The following is a 13,063-nucleotide window of genomic DNA, read 5'->3' as shown; positions in this document are numbered from 1 at the left end:
GTTGGTCTAGCATATAAAATCCCAATAAAATACAGTTACGTCTTTGGTCGTAACATGACAAAATGTGGAAAATTTCAAGGGGTATAAATATTTTTTAAGGCACTAAACCTGAATAATTAGTTTTATATGGCAGGACTCTGGAAGGCAAAGTCATGTATCAGAACTTTACTCACATGTCATATGTTGGAGCTGCCACTTCAGTCTGCTAATTTTGTGCTTAGAGTACTTTACAGCCTTTTCAAATTTTGGCAATCAAGGCTTTGTAATTATGTCATTTTCTTCTAATTTTATGGATCCCCAAACATGCCGACTTCTCCAAGTGGGCTGCTAATTATAGCATATCTATCTATCTATCTATCTATCTATCTATCTATCTATCTATCTATCTATCTATCTATCTATCTATCTATCTATCTATCTATCTATCTATCTATCTATCTATCTATCTATCTATCTATCTATCTATCTATCTATCTATCTATCTATCTATCTATCTATCTATCTATCTATCTATCTATCTATCTATCTATCTATCTATCTCAACCATGGAAAGAAGACCTCAAACCTGAAACACATTTCTATTAACACTTTTGATAAACTGTGTATTGCAAAAACATGAAACTTTTTAGGCGCAGATGGCTTTTTCTTGTTGCAAATGGCATTTTTACTATTTATCTAGAAAAATTATTTACACATGGGAGTAATATTATAATGCCAGTTCAAACACAGAGTGTCAGCACAATCACATCCAAGAACTGAAAAGTTTATTGGAATCGAGAGGTATAATATAAACCATTTTATAATATAATATAAGCCAATCTGTACAGCTGCAATGCCTTAAAGTGAACCTTCACCTCCAAAATCAACTACAACTCCGTGCACTGTTCAAACAAACAGCAACTGATCCAAGCTATAACTGGCTTTTACAGCAAGAAGCAAATTGAAGGGCAATGCATGTCAAGCAAAAACAAAGAAAAATCCCAAGCTCAACTTACCAGCCACCCTGCAACAAACTGAATTGTCCTTTCAAACAGTTCATGTTAAAAACAGGGGTTTAGTTTGCACACATTAGCAAATACATGCGTAAGCTGCAGAGGCAGCTACAAAACACCCCAGTATTATCTGCCGTCCTAACTCTATACATTTTGAATGCCTCCAGAGAAGAAGCTCATACAGTATATAGTAATGGATAGATTGAGGGCAGGTTTGCCTGGTCTTTGCACTGTTGCTACTCTCTAAAATAGACACTTTTTTGGTTCTTCTTTTTCTTCAGTTAGGCCAAGCCCTGCCCACAGCTACAGAATCTTTTACCATAGTATAAGAGAGCTACAGGATGTTTTATCGTAGTATCCTCAGGAAGAATATTTGTAACCTTATATTATACACAATACATTATACCACCATAGTACCATACATTATACCATAGTATCCTCAGGAAGATTATTTTTCTTTTTCAGTATTTTTATTGAAGTTTCAAGAATCATTCCAGGCCATGGATTGCCCACACATGCCCACACATTAAACAGGCGTGTAAAGAAACAGCGTGTGAATGCATAATATGTAACATAACAGTGAACTGTTACCAGGACCATAGAGGACTGGGTAAAAATTAGGCATATATCATAGGCTTTTCTACTCGGTACTCAGTACTGGAGTATAGCATTCTACACTGATAGGGATCCCTTCATAACAGGGATGAAGAGAAGAAGGAGGAAACAGAGAAAGAAGAGAAAAAAGAGAAAGAAGAGAAAAGAGGAGAGGGGCCTGAAGAGAGGATGAGTACCACGGACATGTGACCTGTACAAACAAGGTTTAAAGCCGATCATAACTAGTCAGGGCAGGGTTCCTAGATTTTCTAAAATCTTGCATGCAAATCCTTCAATATACTAAACATCTACTCATTAACCTATATAGGGTTTTGGTTTTCACCCCCTAGAAGGTAACAGGTGGAGTCTTTCAGGCCTAGGCAATGGCTTGCTTGGGGGAGATAAAAAGGTATGTGGCCAATTTCTGGTGGGGTGAGAAGAGGCCTGGTAAGAGAGCCAGCCTGGCATCCTTTCTGGTCGTCATAATAAATAATGTCTGTAGTAGGCCAAAGATCCTGGACCAGAAGCGGATCATACGTGGGCAAGTCCACCAAACATGTAGGACATCCCAACATTGACCACAATTGCGTAAACATCTGTCACTGCTGCCAGGATAAGCGTGAGCAAGCCTAGCCGGGACCCAATACCACAGCAGGAGCACTTTATAAGCGGCCTCTAGGGTGGTCGTGTTGAATGAATATTTCTCTATTCTTGTCCAAGCCTTACTCCAGTCTTCCCCCTCAATACCAGATCCAAGATCTAGTTCCCATTGTGTCACATAGGAAAGGGTCAATAAAGATAACCTACCAATAAGAGAGGTGTAAAGCAATGAGATAAGACCAGGGGACCAGGGGAATGTAGACAAGTATGCTCAAAAGACGTCTTGCGAAAAGGGAAGGTGGAAATATGACAAAGAGACAAAATCCAATTGCGCAATTGCAAATAGTGGAAGTGCTCCTGCTTGGGAATCCTGTGCGTCTCCTGGAGGGCCGCCCATGACGGAAACGAATGCGCACTTAAAAAGTAGTGCACCGCGGTAAAGCAAGAAGGAACGAGGTTGTTCCAACCCCAGCAGAAAATGGGGATTATTAACGATTGGTAAAAGAGGCAAGAAAGGGGACATCACGTTTCCAGAATATCTAACAGCATCCCAGAGCTTCAGGCTATGAAGCATTAAAGGGTTTAGCGTTAAGGAACGTAATCTATGAGAAAGCCAAAGCTTTCCCCACTACTCATTCACAACAGATGAAACTCTATTCATTGCCAGCCTGCAAACTAATAATTTACTTACACCCATTCCCCCCCCACCAATATTATTATTATTTTTTTCCCTTCCCTTTCCCTTTTTTTCCCTTCCTTCCTCCCTTCCTTCCCCACCATACCCCACTAAAATATCACTGATGTATGTAAAAACTTCCCATTCTGGAATTATGATACCTCAAAACAATTTCCACGCACCAGTAATTGTCCAGCTTGTGTCACTTTACCTTAAAGATACCTGAAAATATTGTCTATTAACCTTTGTCTGTATACCTTCTTGTTTGTACCAATACGTTTTATCTTTAAATGCTATATTTACAAATAAAGAATTTTTGATCATGGATTTAGAGTGGCCTTTATTGTGGCCAGCCTAAGGCACACCTGTGCAATAATCATGCTGTCTAATCAGCATCTTGATATGCCACACCTGTGAGGTGGATGGATTATCTTGGCAAAGGAGAAGTGCTCACTAAGGGCCATTTCACACATGGAGTCCGTTAGGCGGACTCAGTTTTTCTGAGCGGGTATCGATCCGCCGATCCCCCTCTGAGCAGGAGAATGACAGCTGTTCTCCGTTATGTGTGCGGAGACACAGCTATCAGGTCCCCATGCCTCTCTATGGGGGAATCGGATGGGAACGGACCGTCTCATCCGATCCTATCCTATCCGATCCACTGGACGGATGGAAAATAGGGTTTCCATCCGTCCAGATTTGACGGATCGGATGACAGCAGACATGTCTCCGCTGATATCAGATGCCCCATAGAGCTGCATGGGGTGACCGTTCAGATCCGCCAAAAAAACTGACAGGCAGATCTGAATGGGCTGCCTGTGTGAAAGGGGCCTTAGGCAGATTTAGACAGATTTTTGAACAATATTTGAGAAAAATAGGCCTTTTGTGTACATAGAAAAAGCTTTGGATGTTTGAGTTCAGCTCATGAAAAATGGGGGCAAAAACAAGTGTTGCGTTTATAATTTTGTTCAGTGTATTCTGCCACATAGTTTTGGTAAAAAAAAAAACCCAATAAATGTATATTGATTGGTTTGCACAAAAGTTATCACATCTACAAACTATGGAGTAGATCTATGTAATTTTTATTTATTTATTTATTTTACTAGTAATGGCGGCGATCAGCAATTGTTAGTGGGATTGCGACATTACGGCGGACAGATCAGACACCTAACTAACATTTTTGACACTTTTGAGGGGACCAATGACATTACTACAGTAATCAGTGCAAAAAATATGCACTGTTACTGTATAATGACACTGGCAGGGAAGGGGTTAACACCAGGGGCGATCAAAGGGGTTAAGTGTGCTCCTAGGGAGTGCTTTCTAACTAGGGTTGACACCTCATCCCTTTAATCCAGCCACAGAACCTGTGTAATTAATATGTGTCCTGGTTTAAAAGAATGAGGTGGTAACCCTATTTCTAACTGTGTGGGGGTTGTATTCACTAGATGAACACAGAGACCTGTGTTCCTAAATAGGATGAACACAGGATCCCTGTGTTCATCACTGACAGAACAGCGGTCTGCCATGTTTACTTCGGCAGACCGCTGTTCTGTCTCCATGGGGTGTGATCACGGGTGCCCGGTGGACATCAAGTCCCCTGGACCCGCTGATTGGTTTCCCCTCTTGCCAATTGGTGCATGCGTGCGCCCCCGCTCTCTGTTACACTAAGCGAGGTACAGGTACATTGTTTTGTGTAACAGAGCCGACCCGCCGTAGTAAAACGACGGCGGATGGTCAGCAAGTGGTTAAGTGCTATTAAACTAATCATTGGATGTGGTGGCTGCATCATTTTTTTTTTTAGGCATTTTCCTTCTGGTGATCTGGCCAGTAACACTGCTCCTGTATTACAGTACCCCCACTCTGGATGAATGAGCACAGGGGGTACCTTTGGGCAGCAGAATTATCAGTGTGGGGGGAGGGGAGTGTTAGATGGACTTACAGATTTATATGCATTAAAACATAAAGCCAAACTCCAGCTCACACTTTATTCAGTTACAGCAAACAGTTTTTTGTTACTATTGAGATAAATGTTTTACATAATTAAATAAAATCTGATTATTGTAAGCACCCCTGCTAGTGTTAAATGGTTTGTCTTATTTCTGTAACTGATATCTTGTTCTTTTAAAACACAACAGACCCACTGACTTCACCAAGTGAAAATAGAAGAAAGAAAGCCTAAAACAGAAAATGAATGCAGCCATCACATCTAAGAAATAGTAATCTGTAATATAAGAAATGTTTGATTTTGGGTTTAATACCACTTTAACCACTTTGCCGCTGCTCACTAGAGCTCTACTGCGGCAGAGTGGCTCTTGTAGGTCTGACGACGTGGACCTACGTCGCCAGACACTCCCCTTTCTCGGTTGCGCGAGCGCGCCGCCGGAGGCTCGCTCCCGCTGTATTCAGTCACAGCGGGAGTCAGGCCAGGGGAGGAGCAGCAGCGATCGCCGCTGCTCTTCCCCGATCGTTGGGGAATCGAGTCTGGAGATCCGCCCGCTTGTGTAAACAAAGCGGGCGGATCTCCTAAGTGACAGGCAGTGTCAGATTGCAAGGTTCAGCATAGCTGAACCTGCGATCTGTCCCTGTGTCACATAGTCACCTCCCCCCACACATGTCAGTAAGCACCAGGCATACATTAACCCCTCCCTCTCCAATAAAATTAACCCCTTCCCTGCCAGTGTCATTTTTACAGTAACAATGCATATTTATAGCACTGATTACTGCAGTAATGTCACTGGTAGCCCCAAAAGTGTCAAAAATGTCAGTCAAGGGTCCGATCTATCTGCCGCAATGTCGCAGTTCCGCAAAAAAAATCGCAGATCGCCGCCATTACTCGTTAAAAAAAAAAACACCAAAAACGACAGAAATCTTTCCCTTTGTTAGTAAACGCAATAACTTTTGCGCAAACCAATCAAAATACGCTTATTGCGATTTTTTTTACCACAAATATGTAGCAGAAAAAAAATTGGCCTAAAATGATAAAAAATTTTGATTTTTACATTTTTTGGGGGGGAATTTTATATAAAAAAATGTGAAAAATATTTTTGTTTATAGCGCAAAAAGTAAAAATCGCACAGGGGATCAAATACCACCAAAAGAAAGCTCTGTTTGTGGAAAAAAAAAGGACGTAAATTTCGTTTGGGTACGGCATTGCATGACCGCGCAATTGTCAGTTAAAGTCGCACAGTGCCGAATCGCAAAAAGTGGCCTGGACGTAAGACAGCAAAATCCTCCGGTGGTAAAGTGGTTAAAAGAAGGCCTAGCACCTATAGGACTGGGAAACACAAAAAGGTGAATCTTTTTAGATGAAGATTTAAAACAAACATTGGAGAAATGACTGCTCTCTGCACTGTACAATGGATGAAGATCTAGTGCATGCAGAGAACATGAATAATTGAGAACAATAACGTAATCATTAAAAACCTGACAGAAAAATTGCACACAAATGAATACGTTTCCAATTCGAGCTGGTGTACTGAGCTTAATACTAGATACATTATACATTATACATACATTATACATATATATTTTCAAAGATAACGGACAAACAGAAAAAGTTTATTAGGGATCTAGAAGATCATAAATATGAGAGTAATTTTCTATTGGAAATTGAGAAGGCTAAAACCCAAGGGACCCAAGAGTGGCAGAACAAGTGTTCCAGTATTAGCATCATAATAGTACCAATAGGAGTAAAAAACAATCTTTTGAGACCTCAGAGGACATATGCTAAATTAAATAATACAAAGAAACAGGGCTTTTTTTCAGCATGAAAGCAGGGGAATGCAGTTCCGGCGCCTCCAGCACTAAATGTATGTAATGGCAAGGAGTGCTGGGTGGTCCATTGATTTTAGCTGCTGGGGGATCTATTGTTCTTGAAGAAGATACATTTTTTCATGGCTATCTATTGTTGCTGGGGAGGTCTATTACTGTTTCTTGGGGGAGGGGGGCTTATGTTGCTGGAGGGTCAATTGTTGCTGGATGAGATCTACTGTTGAGGGAGGGATCTATTGTTGCTGGCTGCTGGGGAATCTATTGCTGGATGGCATCTATTTTTGCATGGCAGTCTTTTGTTGCTAGGGAGGTCTATTGTTGCTGGTTAGGCTTATGTTGCTGGAGGACAATTGTCGCTGGAAGGGATATATTGTTGAGGAAGGGATCTATTGTTGCTAGCTGCTAGACAGTCTGTTGATGCTGGGCTGGCTGCTGGGAAATCTGTTGTTGCTGCCAGGGTATATTGTTGTTGGGGTCAATTGTTGCTGGGATAATCTATTTTTTGCTGGGGAGGGTATTTTGCTGCTGGCTGAGGGAGATCTACTTTACTGCTTTTCCTGTTATTAAAAAATTTGCACACAAATGACTCATCGCCACAAAATGATACTTGGTTCTGTATTCTCTACAAGGGTTGGTACTGGGAGGTGGGTAGGGGGTGGAACAAGGGATGGTGCTCAGAGGTGAGTAGGGGGCGGAGACAAGAAGAAGTGACTCAGAAGAGAGGAGTTCCTGCACCTATTCTCTAAGCAAAAAAGTCGTGCAAATAAACATAGGTATAAAAAATGTATCTAAAAAAAAACAGACAAGTTATCAAAAACCAGATCAGAAGATAAGTCCATGAACATTTAAGCAACTCATCAGAATACCACTAAAGATCAGGGACCAAATACTGTACACGAGTAGAAGCCCAACAGTGTGGACAATGGCACACACACTATTGAGGAAGTTATGCCTCATTCCAGTTCTGATTTTCTTTCATTACAGTTTAATATGTCCTTTTAGCAATTCCATTGCGGCATTTGAAACAATTTCAGGATTCAACTCTCAACCCATCATTGAAAATATAAAAATGGGTCTCCACAGTCCAGAATACCACATTTACCATCCTATTTACAAGATTGTGAAATGCAATCATTACAAACAGACTGAACTCTACCACAAGTTCTGAAACGAATTTCTTTGAAATGTTAAAAATTCACATAAAAACTTGCAATAAAAAAGTTCTTTAGCGTGAAGAATGGGGAAAATCCAGCTCATCCTGTAACTGATAACAGACTCCATGGAAGATCAGGTAGTACAGCCATATGATGATGCAGATTTTGAAGCTCTCAGTGGGCAGTTTGAAGAGGGCAATGTACCTGAATATATACAGTGCTTTGCGCAGGGCCGCTGATAGGGGGGGACCACCAGCCCTCTTGTAGGGGGCCCGAGCACACAGGGGGGCCCACACAGAGAGGGGGATAAGTGATGGACAACAAATACAGAAATCTTCCTCCAGCACCTGAATCTGATCTCTCCCCCTCCCTGCTATCATTTTTTATCTGCTGAGAAAGAGACAGTCGTCCCTTCACTAATCCCCTCCCTTGTGTGGGCCCCCCTCCCAGCACTGGCTCTAATGTTATCTCTACTCAGGAGTTTATTTGTAACTTTGTTTCTCTCTCTCTGTCTCTCCAACTGCCCAGCCTGTATATTTTTCTCATCTCATCTTCATTTTTATTTAACATAATTTTTTTTTTTTAGATTTAGCAGGAATTATGTGAGTTATGTTATATTTGTGTCTGCTAATAGTGATTTTGTTGTTTAGCTAAATATATCTTTAATATTTTCTTGGGGGGGGGGGGCCTGCCAGGTAGTCTGTACGGGGCCCCGCGATTTCTAACAGCAGCCCTGGCTTTGCGAAAGTATTCGGCCCCCTTGAACTTTGCGACCTTTTGCCACATTTCAGGCTTCAAACATAAAGACTTCTGTAGATTATTCAGTTCCAAACAGTCAACTAAAAACCAATGGAAACCGCCAGTGTTGGGGGTAACTAGTTACAAAGTAACTGATTATAGTAACTACATTACTTTTTTTGGTAACTAAGTAATGTAACTAGTTACAATACTAATATTGGTAACTACACTACTTTACTAGGCTATAGGAAGTAACTACACTACTTTACTAGGCTACAGGATCGCGCTTTCCTGCGTTACCCAAGCCGTGCGATACAATCGTTATTTCGAAGAATAGAGAGGGATGAAGTTTATGACTTTTTGTTGCACTTTGTATTTTATTCTGTTTTTTCAGCTTTTGTTCTCATGTTTACCAAAGCCTTTGTTTATACAATAAACTCTATGCAGAAAGAGTGTCATGGATCTTCTTCTACACGGTCAATTAAGAAAGAGGGAAGTAAAGTAATAAGTAGTGAAGTTACTTTTCAAATGCAGTAACCAGTAAAGTAATCTCATTACAATTTACAGAAGTAACTAGTAACTAGTTACATTTTTTGAGTAACTACCCCAACACTGGAAACCGCCACATTTGTTAGTGTTTTGCTAGCGTAAAGATGAACTCCAGTCAGTGATGAATCAAAAAAACAAACGAATGCATTAATAAATTATTACATTTATTTTCACATGCAAGCAGTATTATCTAAATTTGCCCTGGTATCAGCGTCTTGCAGTCCTTGTATGCTAGTGATGGAGTATGAAAGAAAGCAGCATGCAAAGAGCTATTTTTTATCTTGTCATTTCTATTTGACGTTTAACTGTCACAGTGATTTCACTGCATTCACACTCTCTCCTGGAGCAGCCTAAAAAAAATCTAGTATCATGGCTACCTTTTCTAATGAAGTTTTGCTCCTAGGTTCCTCTTTTATCTCAAAGCAAAGCAGGTTGCCTATCTCCAAACTGCACCCTCTAGTGATGGCCAAGAACAGTTTGTTTACAGCATGGTAGGCAACCATGGAGAGGTGAAGATGAACATGAATAACATATAGCGATAACCTAGTAAAACCCCATTTGGAAAAAAAAAAAAAGTTTGAAACTTTGAAATATATCCTGCAAATGTCACTGTAGAACTAAAACTGTAATCAACATAGAACAGAGGTCAGCAACCTAAGGTACGCGTGCAATAGTGGGCAGGTGAAACTAGTTTCAGTGGTCATGTGACCAATTGTCATATGTCTACAAAACGATTTGATTTTGGTTTTATTTAAAGCATAATGGTAGTAAAACGTGTTGAATGTTATCTAGTTGATAGTGTCATAAGTGTTTTTATAGTAATTATAAAAGAAAAAGAGAATAAATTAGTAAAAATAGAATAATGCTTAAAGCGGTTGTAAACCCTAAAAAAAAAAAAAAAAAACAAACCTGCAAGGCAAAGGCATAATGAGCTAGTATGCATCGCATACTAGCCCATTATGTGTAACTTACCTTAGAACGAAGCCCCGACACGGACCCCCGGACATTGCTGCGGGCGCTGCCATGATTCCTCGCCCTCTCTTCCGGGTTCGGCGGCTCCGGCGCTGTGATTGGCCGGAAGAGACGGCTCCGGCACGATGATTGGCCGGAGCCGCGATGACGTCACTCCCGCGCATGCGCGCGGGAGTGATTTTCCGGCAAGCTCCCGGCAAACATAATTGAAGGTCCCCCCGGACCTTCAGAGCGCATGCACCGCTCGCGCGAGCGGCTGCATGCACTACAAATATCTCCTAAACCGTGACGGTTTAGGAGATATTATTTGTACCTACAGGTAAGCCTTATTATAGGCTTATCTGTAGGTAAAAGTGTCAAAAAGCGGGATACTACCGCTTTAAAAGCAAATTTCTAAGAGGCTGAACCAGCAGCTGATCTAGGCATCTGAGTGGATCCCAACATTAAAGTCAGGATCTCTCCAGAGCCTGGACCGGCTGAGTTACGTCAACCAACAGCAGACTTTAGTGCGCTGTCGACTGAATATGGCTTTGCATAGTCATCGCATGACCATTGCAATTTATGTTTTACATAGTTAGTCAGGTTGAAAAAAGACACAGGTCCATCTAGTTCAACCAATAAAAGGGAAATAAAATCATACAATCCCATATACACAACCCTATACCCACAGTTGATCCACAGGAAGGCAAAAAACCTCAGCAAAGCATGATCCAATTTACTCCACCCGGGGAAAAAATTCCTTCGTGATCCCCTTCCCTGGATCAACTTTACCTATAAATGTTAGTATCCAGTTATATTATGTACATTTAGGAAAGAATCCAGTCCTTTTTTAAAGCAATTTACTGAGCTAGCCAGACGAGCTCTTGAGGGAGTCTATTCTACTATTTCACAGCTCTTACTGTGAAGAAACCTTTCGGTATTTGGAGATTAAATCTCTTTTCCTCCAGACTTAAAGAGTGACCCCTTGTCCTCTGTGATGACCTGAAAGTGATTAACTCAACACCAAGTTTACTATATAGACCACTTATGTATTTATACATGTTGATCATAGCCTCCCTTAATCTCCGCTTCTCCAGAGAGAATAAATTCAGTTCCTCTAATCTATCCTCACAGCTGAGCTTCTCTATGCCTCTTATCAGTTTGGTTGCCCTTCTCTGCACTTTCCCCAGTTCCTCAATATCCTTTTCGAGAACTGGTGCCCAAAACTGAACTACGTATTCGAACGGTAATGATTTGTACAGGGGCAGAATTATATCTCTCTCTCTGGAGTCCATATATTTCTTAATAGAAGAAAGGAGTTTGCTCGCTTTGGAAACTGCAGCTTGGCATTGCATGCTATTATTAAGCTTATGATCTACCAGATTTTTGATTGTTCAGTTTTTCCTCCAGTAGAAGCCATGATGGATATAGCGTAATGCGTAGAGGTACCAAGTGGTGGGCAGGTTTTTTTTTTTTGGTGGGCAGGTTTGATGCTACATTTGTGATCATCTTGGATGTGTTATTACTAAAGCTGTTTTTTATTGAATAATAAATGTGAGTTTAATGGTTGAAGCTGGGATTGGTTCATTGTTTCATCATATTGTGGGTACTGCCCCATTGGAGAGTTTCCCTTTTATCTCTACATGTACCCATTTGGAGTAACATCTTTAATGTGAAGTAACTTAGAGACCAGACAGGAGTTTTTAACTTAATAATGCCTGAGACCCCTAGTGGGTTAACCGTGGAGGTGAGCAGACGCTTCACTTGGTGATTGCTGCACGGATTTTAGCCACTTCCTTGCCGGGCCATAGTAATATGACGCCGGCAGGAAGTCTCTCTCGATCCAGGCTGGCGTCATATGACGTCCGCCCTGATCTGCTGCTCTCCAGCCTACCCGGGGGCGCACAGCGTGGCGATCAGGGATACGGCGTGTCCGTTGGGACACAGCCCATCCCCAATCAGTATAAAGAGCAATTTAAAAATGGCTCTTTACCATGTGACCGGCTGTGTCCAATAACAGCCTGCCACATGCACTTCCCTCGTGCACGCCGCTCGTGCGCGCCCCCAGGAGCACGCAGAGCGGCGATCGGGGATGTAGCGTGTCACTCTGACACAGTCCATCCCTGATCAGGGTAAAGAGCCAACCTCCTCACACACTGATCCTGTGTGAGGAGGAGATTGCGGTAACAGCTAGTTACTGATTACAGTGCACCCCAAAACACACTGATTGCCCCCCCCAATAAAGAGTACCTGTCACTAGCCCATCAAAGTACCTGTCACTAGCCCATCAAAGAACTTGTCACCATCCCATCAGAGTACCCGAGTACCTGTCATCGGAGTACCCGTCATCAGAGTACCCGAGTACCTGTCATCAGAGTACCCGTCATCAGAGTACCCGAGTACCTGTTAACAGAGTACCCATCATCAGAGTACCCGAGTACCTGTCACCAGCCCATCAGAGTACCCGAGTACCTCTCTGTATCCCATCAGAGTACCCAAGTACCTGTCTCCAGCCCAGAGTACTCGAGTACCTCTCTGCAGCCCATCAGAGTACCCGAGTACCTCTCTGCACCCCATCAGAGTACCCAAGTACCTCTTTGCAGCAAATCAGAGTACCCAAGAACATGTCATCAGCGTACCCAAGTACCTGTCACCAGCCCATCAGAGTACCCGGGTACCTGTCATCAGAGTACCCGAGTACCTGTCTCCAGCCCTTCAGAGTACCTATCTGCAGTCCATCAGATTACCTGAGTACCTGTCTCCAGCCCATCAGGGTATCTGAGTACCTATCTGCAGCCCAATAGAGTACCTGAGTACCTGTCTTCTGCCCATCAAATTATCCGAGTACCTATCTCCAGCCCATCAGAGTACCCGAATACCTCTCTGTAGCCCATCAGAGTACCCGAGTACCTACACTGTATCCAGACGTGGGGTAACCTTTTGAGATATGTGCAATTAAAAAGTGCCAGTGCAAAGAATATGTGCATATAAAACAAGCCGTGCCGATAAAAATCGTTGAATGTATGGCTGGATAATAA

Source organism: Pelophylax lessonae (assembly GCF_965119305.1).
Source record: "Pelophylax lessonae genome assembly, chromosome: 12".
Classification (NCBI taxonomy): Eukaryota; Metazoa; Chordata; class Amphibia; order Anura; family Ranidae; genus Pelophylax; species Pelophylax lessonae.
This window is presented reverse-complemented; position numbering follows the sequence as displayed.